Below are 14453 nucleotides of genomic sequence, written 5' to 3'. Positions count from 1 at the left end.
CTCCAGAAAAATATGGAGTTGTTGAACGTGTTTGGCATATTGTTGTGCACCAGCTCCAGGAATATGAGTTTTTGGTGGGAATATTCTATTTTGCCCTTGGTGGTTGGATCAGTTGAGATTTTAGCATTGTTTACATTTTTTTTCCCGCTGCTACAGTAACCACGCTGCTACAGTAATCGGGCTGCTACAGTAACCGGGCCGTCAATACCGTTCGTGGTGTTTTTGAGTTTTTTTTTCCGCTGCTACAGTAAAATAGCGTACAATACTTTCTTCATTTTTTTCCCATGGCAAAAAATATTGAACCAAATAACGTTGTACCGAATGAAAGGTCGCAACAAATACGGTACAAATACGACGTGTAAAATCTTCCTAGACAATCTCAAAGCCACCGATAAATTTATATACATCTAATTGAGAACACTCCATTACCGTGTCAGGAGCATTTCTCTTTGATGCGCGCCGGCCAAACCTCGGCGCGCCGGCCAGACCGGCGGCGGCTGCCCTCGGCGCGGTGGCCAGACCGGCGGGGGCCGCTCGCGAGGCGCCGCCCAGCCCGGCGGGGGCCGCCCGCGACGTCCTGCCCAGGCCGGCGGGGTCCGCCCGCGGCACGGTGGCCAGGCCGGCAGGGTCCGCCCGCGAGGCGCCGCCCAGGCCGGCGGGGGTTGCCCCTTCCATCTCCGCAGCGCCCAGGCCAGCGGGGGGCTCCCTCGGCGCGTCGCCCAGGCCGGCGGGCGTCTCCCTCGCCGCGCCGCCCAGTCCGGCGCCTCCGTCCCCGTCCATCTCGCCGGCGGCGGTCGGCGGATCGGCGGAGGTATGGCTCGGGCGCAGGAGATGAGTAGTGAGATGAGTAGCGGATGGGTCTGCTCTTCTAATTTCTTTTGACCGGAATCGAAGGGGTACTGTGTAACGGATGGCATGGTGGGTAAATAACTACGAACTCCATGACGAGGTCTGTATTCAAGGTTTTTGGAGCACCCCTTGAGGTACTCCACCAAAATCGTGGATCTACCCTCCTGCTCCACGTTTTTTCTGGAGCCGGATTTGCTGGAGCCGAACGCGTTTGGATGCGATTTTTTTGGAGTTGGTGGAGTGGAGTGATTTTTGGTGAAGTGAAGTGCTCCCAAACAGGCCCTAAAGACCACTGCCTTTGCTCGCACGTCCGCGTTTCATCCGGAAAAAAAAGGACGCGTGTCGAGCAGCGCGTTGCCAGGAGCTGGCGGGCGGGAGGGCGCGGGAAGCAGGTGGGGCTCAGTGGTGGGGCCACCTTATCCTTTCCTCCTGCCACCACCGCGACCTCATTCCCAGTCTCCTTCTCAGGTCTCCAAAACCGCCACTTCCGCGCCCTAAGCCATCCCCGACATCTCAACCCCCGGCGGCGCGGCCCGGCCGGGAGGGGTGGGGGATGATAGGCGTCAGTGCTGCGGCGGGAACGGTAGCCCAACCCCGACGCAGCACGGGCCCAGCAAGAGTCGTTGTGGCTCGGAGCGGCGAGCAGGCAAGGACACGAGCGCGCTTCACGGTGGGCCGGTCCTAGCTGGTGGCGAGGGGGCGGCGCGGCGACGCGGTCTCACCCAACCACGACGCAATAGCTCCAGTGCGGGGAGCAGTCCTGGCCAGCGGATCTCGATCTCGGACTCCCATGAGCAAGTGGCTAGGCCACCTCCTCATGATGAGCAGCACTCGCTCATCTCTCTCCAGATACGGCGAGCGCGACCAGCAGGCTGGAGCTGAGCTAGCACGGCGGATGTCAGGAATGGCAATGAGGCTTTCTCATTCAGTTTCGTCAGAAGTGAAGCAGAACAAGGGAGTAGAGGAAGCCGGTGACGTTTATAACGGTTGGTCGACTTCAGGGATGCCGTCCATCAAGCAACCAACGGCCGTCATCATTTACATCTTACTTACTTAATGTAATTGTCTTTGCCGGATAAACTACCATTGTATCTAGGCCCCGTTTGGAGACAGATTTTGTCCCTGTCACATCAAATATTTACATACTGATTAGGAGTATTAAATATAGGTTAAATACAAAACCAATTGCATAAATGAAGGCTAATTCGCGAGACGAATCTATTAAGCTTAATTAATCCATGATTTGACCATGTGATGTTATAGTAAATATGTGTTAATCATGGATTAATTAGGCTTAATAGATTCATCTCGCAAATTAGCCATGACTTATGCAATTAGTTTTATAATTAGTTTATATTTAGTCCTTCAAATTGGTATCCAAACATCCGATGTGACCCGAACTAGTCCATGGATCCAAACACCCCCTTAGACCCTTGGAACATGGTGTAAGGGTATAAAAAAATAAGAACCCTAAACTTATCTCTAGTATTAGTAGTAGCTCTAGTAAGGCCACGGTGGTGACCTGGTTCTGAATCTTCTTAGTTTATCAGTTAAGTTGCTGTTGCAGTGCTATTTTGTTCTTCTTTCTCATCTGTTCTTGGCTCAACTTTCCCTTTTGTTCCTTTGATTCCTGTCCGGATCTACCTGATCCTCACAATTGGTAATCATAGCCACAAGTCCTTGGCCAATTCAGCCAGATCCAGAGCCCGTTTCTCGATTACTGTCCGATTGGCGTGGTGGATAGAAGGTTACGTCTCACACGCGTGAAATCCCTCCCTCCTACCCGTGATCGAGGAAAACACCCCAAATTCCCCAAAATTGGCGGTCGATTCAAGCAGCTAGGTTTGCAAGGCTTCTGTTATTGCGTAAAATGATGAGTGTTGTCTTGGATTTGATTTGCGGTGGTGAAGGAGGAAGGTCACTCTTTGGTTTGGGTTGCAAGGCAAGTCCTTGCGTAAAATTCCTCGACCAAATCTGTGACCTTGGCGGTGGTAGACTTACCTTGTGGATCTGTAAGGGGAAAGTTTTGCTCAAACCGAATTTACAAGTAGATGGTGAACACTGAAGTCCCTGTTGCAATGGTTTATGCCACTGCTGATGAGTTGAATGGCTTGAGAACAACGGTGGACAATTTTATCAAGAAACAAGAAGACTAAAACAAGACCTTGGAAACTTCACTAGACAAGATTTTAGCAAGTTTAAGCAAGCTCACAGGTGAAGAAGACCCATCATTGACAGAAGATAAAGGATCCAATTGTTCAATATGGTCCTTCACCAATTTATATGGCCAACAAGTCTGCTCACATGGGTAGTAATGGAATGAGAGCCCAACATCAATTCTATACACCTCCACCAGTTGGTACAGCCAAATTTCACAACACAGAAACCAGTGAATGGTCTAGAATGGCTCAACAAGGAGAGAATTATTTTAGTGTGGGTGATGATTGCCCTTGGAATGAGAAGGAGTTGGAGGAATTCTTTATTCATGCAAATGAACACTATGATCGTGAGCAAGATCAGTTGCAATATGAAGCATTTCTGACTAAACAACAAGCTAATCAAAGGCCTTAATACCAAGAAGATAGAGTTCCACCAAAGTACTTCCAACAACAAATGAATTCAAACACCATCAGTCCATTTGCACAACAGATGCAATTTCAACAAAGAGCAGTTGCTAGAGGTTCCAAGCTCTCTTCTCTTAAATTTAATGGGATAGATCCAGATGGTTGGATTAGAAAGTCAGAAAAATATTTTGAATTGGTGGGAGTCACAAATGAAGACAGAGTAAAAGTTGTTGTCCTTTACATATTTGATAAAGTTGTGTTTTGGTGGAGAAGTAGTAGATGCAATGCAAATACTCTTCCTTAGCACCAGTTTTGTAGATTGATTGAAGATATATTCATTGAAGTCTCACATTATGAAGTAATTGGCAAGTTTCACAATTTGAAGCAAACTGGATCAGTTCAAGATTATGTTAACAAATTTGAGGAATTAATGTAATCAGTCAAGAGGGACAATCCATCTCTTTCTGATGCTTATTGTATTAGCAGTTTTGTGTCTGGTTTACAAGATCAAATCCAGCACCATTTGTAGTGTCATAAACCTGCTACATTGATTCAAACTTTCTAGTATGCAAGAAGGCTAGAGGAAGCTAACCCTCCTCTTAGAAAACAACCTGTTTACAACTCTACCTACAAGCCTAGAGACAACGAAACAAAAAAGTCAAAGATAAAGATCCAGTACCCAACAACATTGTTGAATTGAGTGCTGCTGGAAAATATTTCAAATGTAGAGAACCTTGGGTACCAGGCCATACCAAGGTATGTAAAAGGAAGCAAATATACTCAGTTATTCTGCTTGACAATGATGATAAAGAGGAGGTGGCAGTTGTAGAGGATGGTGATACATTTGATGATGTTGAATTTCATGATGCTCAACCAGTCCCAACCCTTCAAATGTCAATGCATGTTCTAACAGGAGTTCCTTCTCAAGCAAGAACATTTACACTGAGGCTGAATCTTGGCACTAGCATTGCTACAACTTTAGTGGATAGTGGAAGTGATGTTTCATTCGTTAATTCCAAGTTTGCCATGAAGTGTAAAGTACCAATTTCTTTTGTTGATGAAGTGAGAGTTACAGCTGCTAATGGTAAAGAGATATTCAGTTCCACTGCTTGCACACACTGCCAATATTCAATTTAGGGACACAAATTCACTACTGATTTCATATTACTGAAATTTCAAGGATTTGATATAGTCCTAGGGGCTGATTGGATCTATACTCACAGTCTAGTAGGTTTGGACTTGAAAAGAAGGGAATTTTCCATAAACAAGGATGGTGCTGAATTGTTACATTCTCTGATGAAACTGTAAGTTCCAGTAACCCAACCATCAGCACTAGGAAATTATGTAAATTGTTTAAAAAGAAGGTAGTGGGAGTTGTGGTAGTGTTGAACAACAGTAAAGAGATAACAGCATTAAAATCTGGTCCACTACCATCTGAAATCCAGCACCTCTTGGAAGAATTTCAGGATGTGTTTCAAGAACCACAAAGGCTACCCCCACCAAGAGCAATTGACCATTCCATCCCCTTGATTGAAGAAAATAAAATTGTTAATCAGAGACCATATAAGTTGCCACACCACCAGAAAAATGCAATGGAAGAACTGATTAAGCAGTTGTTGCAAGCTCATATGATCAGATCTAGTGTCAGTCCCTACTCTTCACCTATCATTCTAGTCAAGAAAAAAGATGGAACATGGAGGTTATGTGTGGATTTCAGGCAACTCAATACCAACACAATTAAATACAAGTATCCAATACCAATCATGGAAGATCTTTTAGATGAATTATTTAGGGCAAATGTGTTTTCTAAAATAGATCTGAGATCTGGATACCACCAGATTAGAATGACTAAAGCTAACATTCATAAGGTAGCCTTCACTACTCATTTAGGACATTTTGAGAACCTGGTTATGCCATTTGGATTGATAAATGCGCCTGCTACATTTCAAACACTCATGAATAATATTTTGACAGAATTTCTGAGAAAATTTGTCTTAGTGTTCTTTGATGATATTTTGGTATAAAGTACCAACTAACAAGATCATGCTCATCTTCTGAGATCAATCCTCATAGTACTCAGAGATAACAAATTATATGCTAAATTATCCAAATACACATTTACACAATCAGAGATTGAATACTTGGGACATGTTATTAGTGCACAAGGAGTTTCCATAGACCCTTCCAAAATTTCAGTGATTCAGTGTTGGCCACAACCTACTAATGTCACTAAACTGAAAGCTTTTTTGGGTCTTACTAGGTACTATAGAAGATTCATAAAAGATTAAGGTGTAATCTATAGACCATTATTTAATGCCTTGAAGAAAGATGCTTTTGTCTGGTCTTTTACTCAGCAACAGGCATTTGAGGAGCTCAAAAATATCATGTCTAACCCACCAGTACTATCTCTTCTTGATTTCTCTCAACCTTTCACTTTGGAAGCAGATGCCAGTGGGAGTGGAATTGGTATTGTCTTATGCAAAAGGGAAGACCAATATCATTTCTCAGTAAAACATTAGGCCCCAAAGCAGTTGCATCATCTACTTATGAAAAAGAAGCCATGACAATTGTGGAAGCATTAAAGAAATGGAAGCACTACTTTGCGAGTACTTCTATAATTATAAACGCAGATCAATAGAATCTCAGATACATTCATGAATAGAGACTTGTGGAAGGAATACAACATAAGTTTCTAGTTAAATTGTTGGGATACAATTATAAGATTGAATACAAGAAGGGAAAAGAAAATAAGGTGGCTGATGCACTTTCCAAGACTAATTCCAGCCTCATCTGTCAAAGCAATAACAATGGTTATTCCAGCTTAAGTTGAACAAGTAAATGTTACTTACAATCAAGATCCATTTTGCCTAGATCTGCTCACAAAATTGAGTATTGACAGTGAAGCTGTTCCAAACTATACATTGACAAATGAAATCTTGAGATACAAGGGCAAGATTGTGGTAGGACAAGATGGCACATTGAGGCAGCAACTCTCGGATAATTTCCACAAATCAGCTTTAGGTGGTCATTCAGGTGAAAGGGCTACTTATCAAAGACTCAAACTAGTCTTTTATTGGTAAAAAATTCATCAGCAAGTAAAAGAATATGTGAAAGCTTGTCCAGTATGCTAGAAAAATAAAGCTGAACATGTACCCTACCCTGGCCTCTTAGAGCAACTACCAATTCAATATATGTCTTGAACTTATATATCCATGGATTTTATTGAAAGCCTTCTCGAATTTGAGGGAAAGGAAGTGATCTTGGTGATTGTGGATAGATTGTCCAAATATTCCCACTTCATTGCTCCCAGCCACCCACATATTGCTCTAAGACGTGGTCAATGTCTACATGGACAATGTATTCAAGTTGCATGAGCTACCAAAAGTGATAGGGATAGATAGAGACCTAATTTTCATAAGTTCAGTTTGGCAAGCACTTTTCAAGAGCCTCAAAGTGGAACTCCATTTGTCAACTGCAAACCACCCACAAACTGATGGACAAACTGAGAGGGTTAATCAGTGCCTTGAAAACTACCTCAGATGCATGTGTTCCACTAGCCGAAGGAGATGGTGTCATTAGCTGTCACTTGTTGAATGGTGGTATAACACCTCATGCCACACTTCACTGAATATGACTCCATTTCAGGCTTTATATGGATTTCCACTCCCACAGATTGCAGAAGATGTTATTCCAGATTGCCCTGATATCACTACTCAAGAGCAGCTAAGGAACAATCAAGTGGCCATTCAAGTGATCAAAGATAACTTGTCCAAAGCACAGTCAATAATCAAACATCAAGCTGATAAACATAGAACTGACAGGCAATTCTCAGTGGTGGACATGGGCTACCTCAAGATCCAGCCATATCACCACACATTTCTGAGTGCACACATATGCTTGAAGTTACACTCCAAATTTTATGGCCCATTCAGAGTACTTGCAAAAGTTGGTAAAGCAGCCTATAAATTGCTTTTGCCTGAAGGGTGCCAGCTGCATGACACATTTCATGTCAGTCAACTCAAACAACATCTAGGGCTTGAAGCTGTACCAAGCAAGGAATTACCATTAATTGATGCTAAGGGAACAACCAGAGTTGCACCTGAAGCAATCCTTGAGAGGAGAATGATTCCCAGGAACAATGAATCAGTAGTTCAGTAGCTAATTCATTGGGTTAATCTGCCAGAATCTGAAGCTACTTGGAGGATACCAATTTCATCCGCAAAGTTTTCCCTTCATTCTATCCTTGAGGACAAGGATCTCAAGGAGGAGGTATTGTCAAGAATGGCAATGAAGCCTTCTCATTCAGTTTCATCAGAAGTGAAGCAGAACAAGGGAACAGAGGAAGCCGGTGATGTTTATAATGGTTGGTCGACTTCAAGGATGCCATCCATCAAGCAACCGATGGTCGTCATCATTTACATCTCATTTACTTAATGTAACTTTCCTTGCCGGATAAACTACAGTGCTTAGCGTTTAAGCAGGCCATTGTATTTAGGCCCTAGGAACATGCTGCAAGGGGTATCGAAAAACAAGAACCCTAAACTTATCTCTAACATTAACAATAGCTCTAGTAAGGCCACTATGGCGACCTGGTGTATATGAATCTTCCCAGTGTATCAGTTAAGTTGCTGGTGCAGTGCTCTTTTGTTCTCCTTTTTCATCTGTTCTTGGCTCAACTTTCGCTTTTGTTCCTTTGATTCCTGTCCGGATCTCCCTGATCCTCACAGCGGACGAGCGGCCGAGAGAGGCGGTAGCAGAAGCGCTCCTGGCCCCAGGAGCATCGCGAGCGAGAGGCATGGGAGCAATGGAAGGCCAGGGCGCTTAGCTCAACCAGGTTGCCTCCACCGCCTGCAAGGTGTTCGTCAAAATATCCAGCTCCTAGCATGGTAAGCTCCACAGTCCTGTTTCATGCCATTGACGTCGGAACTCAAGTTAATTTACCTTAGCAAATCTGCAGCTGAAGTGTCTTTTAGCAAGTCAGAGCTCTCATATGGTTGTCCTTATCCTTTATCCAGGATAGAGCCCAAGTAAAAGAGATAAATAAGCATGTATTTGCCTAATTAAGCTGAGTTCATAAAAATCTAATTTGTATAGAGATCAATGTTGACGATGATGTGCGCCAGCTGGTGGAGTTTTTCCTGCGCATTTCAGTGAAGCTGCCCAAAAACTAGATAAAACTCATGAGAGTTGATCTGTACTACCATCTGCCCAGGTCTTGTATGTTCTACTCTGCCTTCAGATATACTCAAACTCCAAGTTCAACAGAATCCTTTGACTCATCTTTGGCCAATGGTAGTGACTTAGACTCTGTTTTCTGTACTTTTATCCTTCCTGAAGGTTATGGGTTGCTTCTAGAAAAATATCTCCTTTGAGCCCTATGAACTTGCATTTCACAAGGAAATGATGGATCATGTAGAGAGCAAGAGCATTGCAGCAGAAAAACCATCTCTCAAATGGAAGCTTCAACTAAAGATTCACAAATAGACTGCCAAAGTTTATGAGATTGTTCTTTGATCAGGTATCCCTCATAAGCAAGATCTCTTTACTGAAATCTGAGCCACCACTTTAACAGGTTCCACTTGCAGAGTAGAAATCCTTGGATCATGTTTAGTGGTTTTCTGCTGACTAATAACTGAGAAGGAAATATCCTCCTGGCAGCTATGAGTTTTGTTTGGCATGTGACATGCAGCCTGACCTACAGAGCCCTTTAGTCTGAACTTTGAAGAGATATCCTAATAATTTCAGGAATGAGATCAACAAAAGTATGGTCCTAACTGAGCCACAACATAACAGTTAACTAGCTTATTCTGTTAGTAAAGTGTTACAAAATAGCAAAGTGCGTAGATTTCTTAGAACTCAGTCTGTTTTCTACATGATGACCCTAGGATATTTTTTGGGCAATACTGGAATACTGACGAATAAGAAAACTTCATCATGAACTGATTTGCTTCTTGATCTTGAATTCAATTTATGGGATCTGTGTGGCTGCATTACCGGGTTTCCATCCCTGACACCAATGGCCACATTCTTGCTCACAGATAAGTACTCAAATCCCAAACCCCCAACCCCCTATGCTTTTACAACACTATCTTTTAATAGAGTTGTGTTTCTTCTCGCATTTTCCAAATCATGTATAAGTCAATAGTAATAAGTTTCCATTTTTTATCTGATACCCTGCATTTGTTTCTCGCTGCCTCTAGATTTTTGGATATGCTAGAATAGTGTCTAAAAATGGTAACAATTTCAGTGAAATGGAGTGTACTATATCATGCTTGAGCTTCTAAACCAACTTGATGGTATTGAATTGTCTAACAAAATTGAACTTCTAAATCCTAATGAGGACGCATCTTCTACTGACTTGTCACGTAATGTCTGCTGATTTTGCATAGTTGCTTGCGCTAACTGGTGCTTAATGTTTTTGTTTTGTCTACCATGTGGCTGCAATTTCATTTTGCCACTTGTGTAAGGCATTTGAATGTCTACCCGTGTGTGCTATTTAGCTCAAGATGTGATGGGTATTGACCTCTATTACCAAGATTGCAGGTTGGTGCTATATTTGCACTAATGAAATCATTTAGAGAAATTCAGATGTTCATCAGGCAGAAGATTGTTGAGCAGGTCACTTTCAGTTACACACTTTCAATTATTGTGTCATTTTTAATATTTGGTGATATTTTACATCTTCTAGATTATTATCCCTCCCCCCTCATTTATTATTTTTTACTTGCAAGGCCAAGTTCATTGGCCTATTTTTTAGAGTTCAATTAGTAGCTATTGGCGGCAGTAATATTTTTGCTGATGTCAAAACTACATGGTTGAATGTGTGCATTTCAGACACAGACCACCTGCAGTGACCTTATAGCTTGTGGTACACCATCACTAACATTGGTATCAAGTTGTTCATGAATACCTGGGTGCTTAGTCAATTGTTATTGCAGTTGATGATTAGAGAATAGTTATCATTTGGCCTGCATATGTGTGAATCACCATATGACTGGCAAGTCGTTAATGATTAGAGAACATATCATTTAGTCTGCATATGCTGAACTGACTGATTCCAAGCTAGAATGTATTTCTTTTTAAATGAAATGCTTGCAAGAAAGTGTATACTTTAAATGACAGTTTACTGGAAATATTTTATCTGAAGATTATACACTACCTGAAGTTTGCTTTTTAAGACATAAGGATTACTGAATTATATACTTTTCTCCAACAGGTGATAGCTTATTAAGCTCCTAAACCAAGCCAATGGACAAATGAAATTATTAAAACTAGATGCATTCTTCGGTTCGATCTTCCTATGTCACAGGTGATTACATGGCCTTCCCATATTCATTTCCCTGTCAGAAACATCACCCTGGTATATACTATCTTATAAGTGAATCCCGTTTTTTTCCCAATTGATGTAGCTGGTGGTTTGTCTACAACCAAAGCATAGAAGAGTACTTAAAGGAATAGTTATTATCAGAGTCAAGTATTCAAATTGTTGACCTTAGTACCAAATAGAGCTCGACGGTTGTTCCTTTACAGTTCACAAGCAAGATTGGAGTTTAGAATCATTCTGCCAACATGATACTGTTGCGTTGCTGTTGTGGTTTGTCGAATGCATAATTATTTTGAGAACCTATAGTTATTTGTGCTTTTACTGCTTAACCTTTTAAACTATCGACCCAGTATTGGCTGTTGATTTATAGTCTCTCTTAATATCCTATTACAAGGAAGCTCGTGATTTTGTTATAATGAAATTATTTTTGTTGTTACATAATATTGAAGCTCCAAATGCCGAACAACGGATATGCTGTAATATTCATGATGCAAATGCTGGACAGACACCTATGATGAATAGTATATATATCCACACTGCTCAGATGTGAGCATATTGATGATGTGTTAATTACCCCATGCTGTGATTTCGTGGTGAATTTATCCTAGGTCATGCATGTCATCTGTCCTCTCTCGTTGCTTTCTACATACTTGTATTTGATTGTTGAAACCACTAGTAGAGAATTGGGCTTTAGTCCCGATTGGTAGGGTGCAAATATCCCGAAAATCCATCCGGGATAAACCAACCGGGACAAAAGGGGGGTCTTTTATCCCGGGTCACTCAACCGGGACAAAAGACCCCCTTTTATCCCGGTTGGTAATAAAACGGGTCACCACGGCCCCCCACACGCGCACATCGCAAGCCACAAGTCACGCGCGATTTTTCACGCGAAATATGCGCGTGCGCGGTTCGTGGGATTCGAACCCACAACCTCCAGCCTCGCGCGTAGCTTCCTTGCCATCCCACCTACACACCACATCTGACCATGTAGGGGATGCTATCCTTTTGTATTAACTCGTGGGGGACCCTTTTATCCCGGTTGGAAACACCAACCGGGATAAAAGACCCCTTTTTATCCCGGTTGGTATTACAAACCGGGATAAAAGGGTTCGAGAATTTAATCCTCTTCCAGTCACCTTCCAGTCACCTCGTTGGGGACCCTTTTATCCCGGTTTGAAACACCAACCGGGATAAATGACCCCCTTTTATCCCGGTTGGTATTACAAACCGGGATAAAAGGCTCTTGACCCTTTTATCCCGGTTGGTGTTACCAACCGAGATAAAAGGGGGGGTCTTTTATCCCGGTTGGTGTTTCAAACCGGGATAAAAGGTCTCTCAGAGTCTTTTTTTTCCCACTAGCCTTTGCAATCGGGATAAAAGGTCCCGGTTGGTGAGCCCCCCACCAGTGACCGAGTTTTAGTCCCGGTTGGTGAACCTTTTATCCCGGGCCAACTTTAAACCGGGACAAAAGGGGATGTATGGAAAGCCAATTCTCTACTAGTGAACGATGCGCGCCGATTGTTCTAGTTCCTATAAAACTTCCGGTAGCCGGTTACTTATGCAACTTGCACTGTTTAAGATCGTGCTAAAGAATTGGAGGGTTCAGATCCATGCAGATATGGTCGTACCGTCAAGCTAGCATGCAGCAATGCATGCGCTGGCCCTAGAGCATCTAACATGACCGGTTAGTTTGGATTTCAAGATTCAAAATCATTTATCTCCTAAACCACTTATCTTTTTTCAAATCTGTTTGAACCACGATGTTGTTTAGAATTAATACAATAAATTGAGATCCGATATGAATATATTTTTTATTTTTAAAACAACATTTTAAAATTATTGTTCAACATTAGAAATACCATAAAAATGTTGAAATAGCTTTTACAGAATGTTGAGCTAGATTCAAAAAAGTGTTGAATCTAATATTTTGAAACGTTGACCAGTAATCAACAAATTTACACACTAGTGTGTTGCACCAAAGTAAAAGAATATAAAAACCGGAGCTGCGCTATGTGTACATGTACTTTTCAATGGAACGGGAATTGAATTGCGTAAATATTGTGAAAAATATTTATTGGGGCTTGAATAAACTGTTGGTGGACTTTATAGTTATATAAAGTTTAACTGGCTTCCGGTAGCCAGATAGGACCTCCCTCGTGTTGGTTCTGGCAATCAATTCTAGTGGACTTCCGGAAGTTTTTTCTGAATAGAACTTTCACTACGGGAAACCTTAAATTTGCCGAGTGTTTTCTTTTTGCCGAGTGTTTTTTTCGGACACTCGGCAAACAAGCTCTTTGCCGAGTGCCAAGCAAAAACACTCGGCAAAAAAAAAACACTCGGCAAATTGGGCTTTGCCGAGTGTCAAATAAAAAACACTCGGCAAAGCTCCCTCTTTGCCGAGTGTCAAAAAAAACACTCGGCAAAGAGGGGGGTTTGCCTAGTGTTTTTTTTTGACACTCGGCAAAAAAATAATTTTTTTTCTCTTTTCACCATGAAATTTTTTCTACTCCCCACATACAACATGTTGTACTCCATGTTAAAATTTGGTATATTTTTGAATTTATTTGCTATATTTAATTAATTAATTTCATTTCAAGGGAATTTTTGGTATAAGTTAAATTTGAACTGCAAGTGATTCAAATTATGGAATAAAATGAGTAGAAAAATGATATTCATGTTATTTGGACCAATTTGAGACCTGACCCATGAAATGAAAAGAAATTTCGAACATCTTGTTCAGGAAACATGAGCATGAATGTGTGGCAGTAGTATTTTTAAATTGTAAAAACAACAATCAAAGTCTAAAAATCTTGAGATTTGTCATGATGTGATGATATAATACGTGGAGGCTGTGGAAAAAAATTGAGAAGGTTTTGCACATTTCATCATGTATGATGATTACAAACCGAAGCATCTCAGAAGAAGAATAGTAACTTTGAAAAGGATTCGATAAAATTTAGAGTCGAAGTGACGGTCGAGTTCGGTTTGACTACAAAACTTTTTGTATAGTCAGTAGAGAACCTATATTGGTTCGTGTGAAAATTTGGTATTTTTTTTGAAACTGTTGGATATTTTTTAAATTTTTTTCAAAAAAAGTTTGCCGAGTGTCCTACGTTGGACACTCGGCAAAGAAACTCTTTACCGAGTGTCCACGTAGGACACTCGGCAAACCAGACCGCCCCCACCCCTCAAAACAATCCCCCCGGCCTCCCCCTGCGCAGACCGCGCCCGGCCCCCAACTCCTCCAGCGCCCCCCCCGGCCCCCTCCCTCCAGCGCCCCCCCCGGCCGCCGCCCTCCCTCCCTCTCCCTCTCCCTCTCCTACCGACGCCCCCCTCCCCCACCTTCCTCTCCCGCCGCCACCGCCACCGCCGCCGCCGCCGCCGCCCTCCCTCCCTCTCCCTCTCCCTCTCCTACCGGCGCCCCTCCCCCTCCTCTCCCCTCCTCCCTCCCTCGCGTGGCCGCCCCGCCCCTCTCCCCAGATCCGGCCGGATCCGGCGGGGAATCCGCCCCTCCTCGCCGGATCCGGCGGGGACTCGCGTCGGGAGCCCCGGATCCGGCGGGGACTCGCGTCGGGGGCCCCGGATCCGGCAGGCGTGGATGGTGGCGGCGGCGTGGATGGTGGCGGCGGGCGTGGATGGTGGCCGGCGGCGGCGGTGGCGGCGGCGGCGGTGTGGATGGTGGTGACGTGCTGGTGGTGCGGCCGCCGCCTCCCCCG

General features: G+C 43.1%; 1 long non-coding RNA gene across 3 annotated transcripts; it reads left to right on the top strand.

Annotated features, from left to right (window-relative positions):
* Positions 1–7389: 7389 nt before the first annotated feature.
* Positions 7390–11130, top strand: LOC117836843 (uncharacterized). 3 transcript variants are annotated; one of them, XR_004636179.2, is made up of 5 exons: positions 7392–8299; positions 8508–8630; positions 8751–10031; positions 10630–10722; positions 10823–11130. It is a non-coding gene; the product is annotated as an uncharacterized lncRNA (long non-coding RNA). The 3 variants fall into 3 exon arrangements; XR_004636178.2 differs by having other exon boundaries at positions 7393–8299; positions 8508–8625; XR_004636176.2 differs by having other exon boundaries at positions 7390–8299; positions 8508–10031.
* Positions 11131–14453: the final 3323 nt, after the last annotated feature.

The sequence above is a fragment of the Setaria viridis genome, chromosome 9, assembly GCF_005286985.2.
Source record: "Setaria viridis chromosome 9, Setaria_viridis_v4.0, whole genome shotgun sequence".
In the NCBI taxonomy this organism is placed as follows: Eukaryota; Viridiplantae; Streptophyta; class Magnoliopsida; order Poales; family Poaceae; genus Setaria; species Setaria viridis.
The sequence above is the reverse complement of the archived record's forward strand: the minus strand, read 5'-3'. Positions and strand labels throughout refer to the sequence as shown.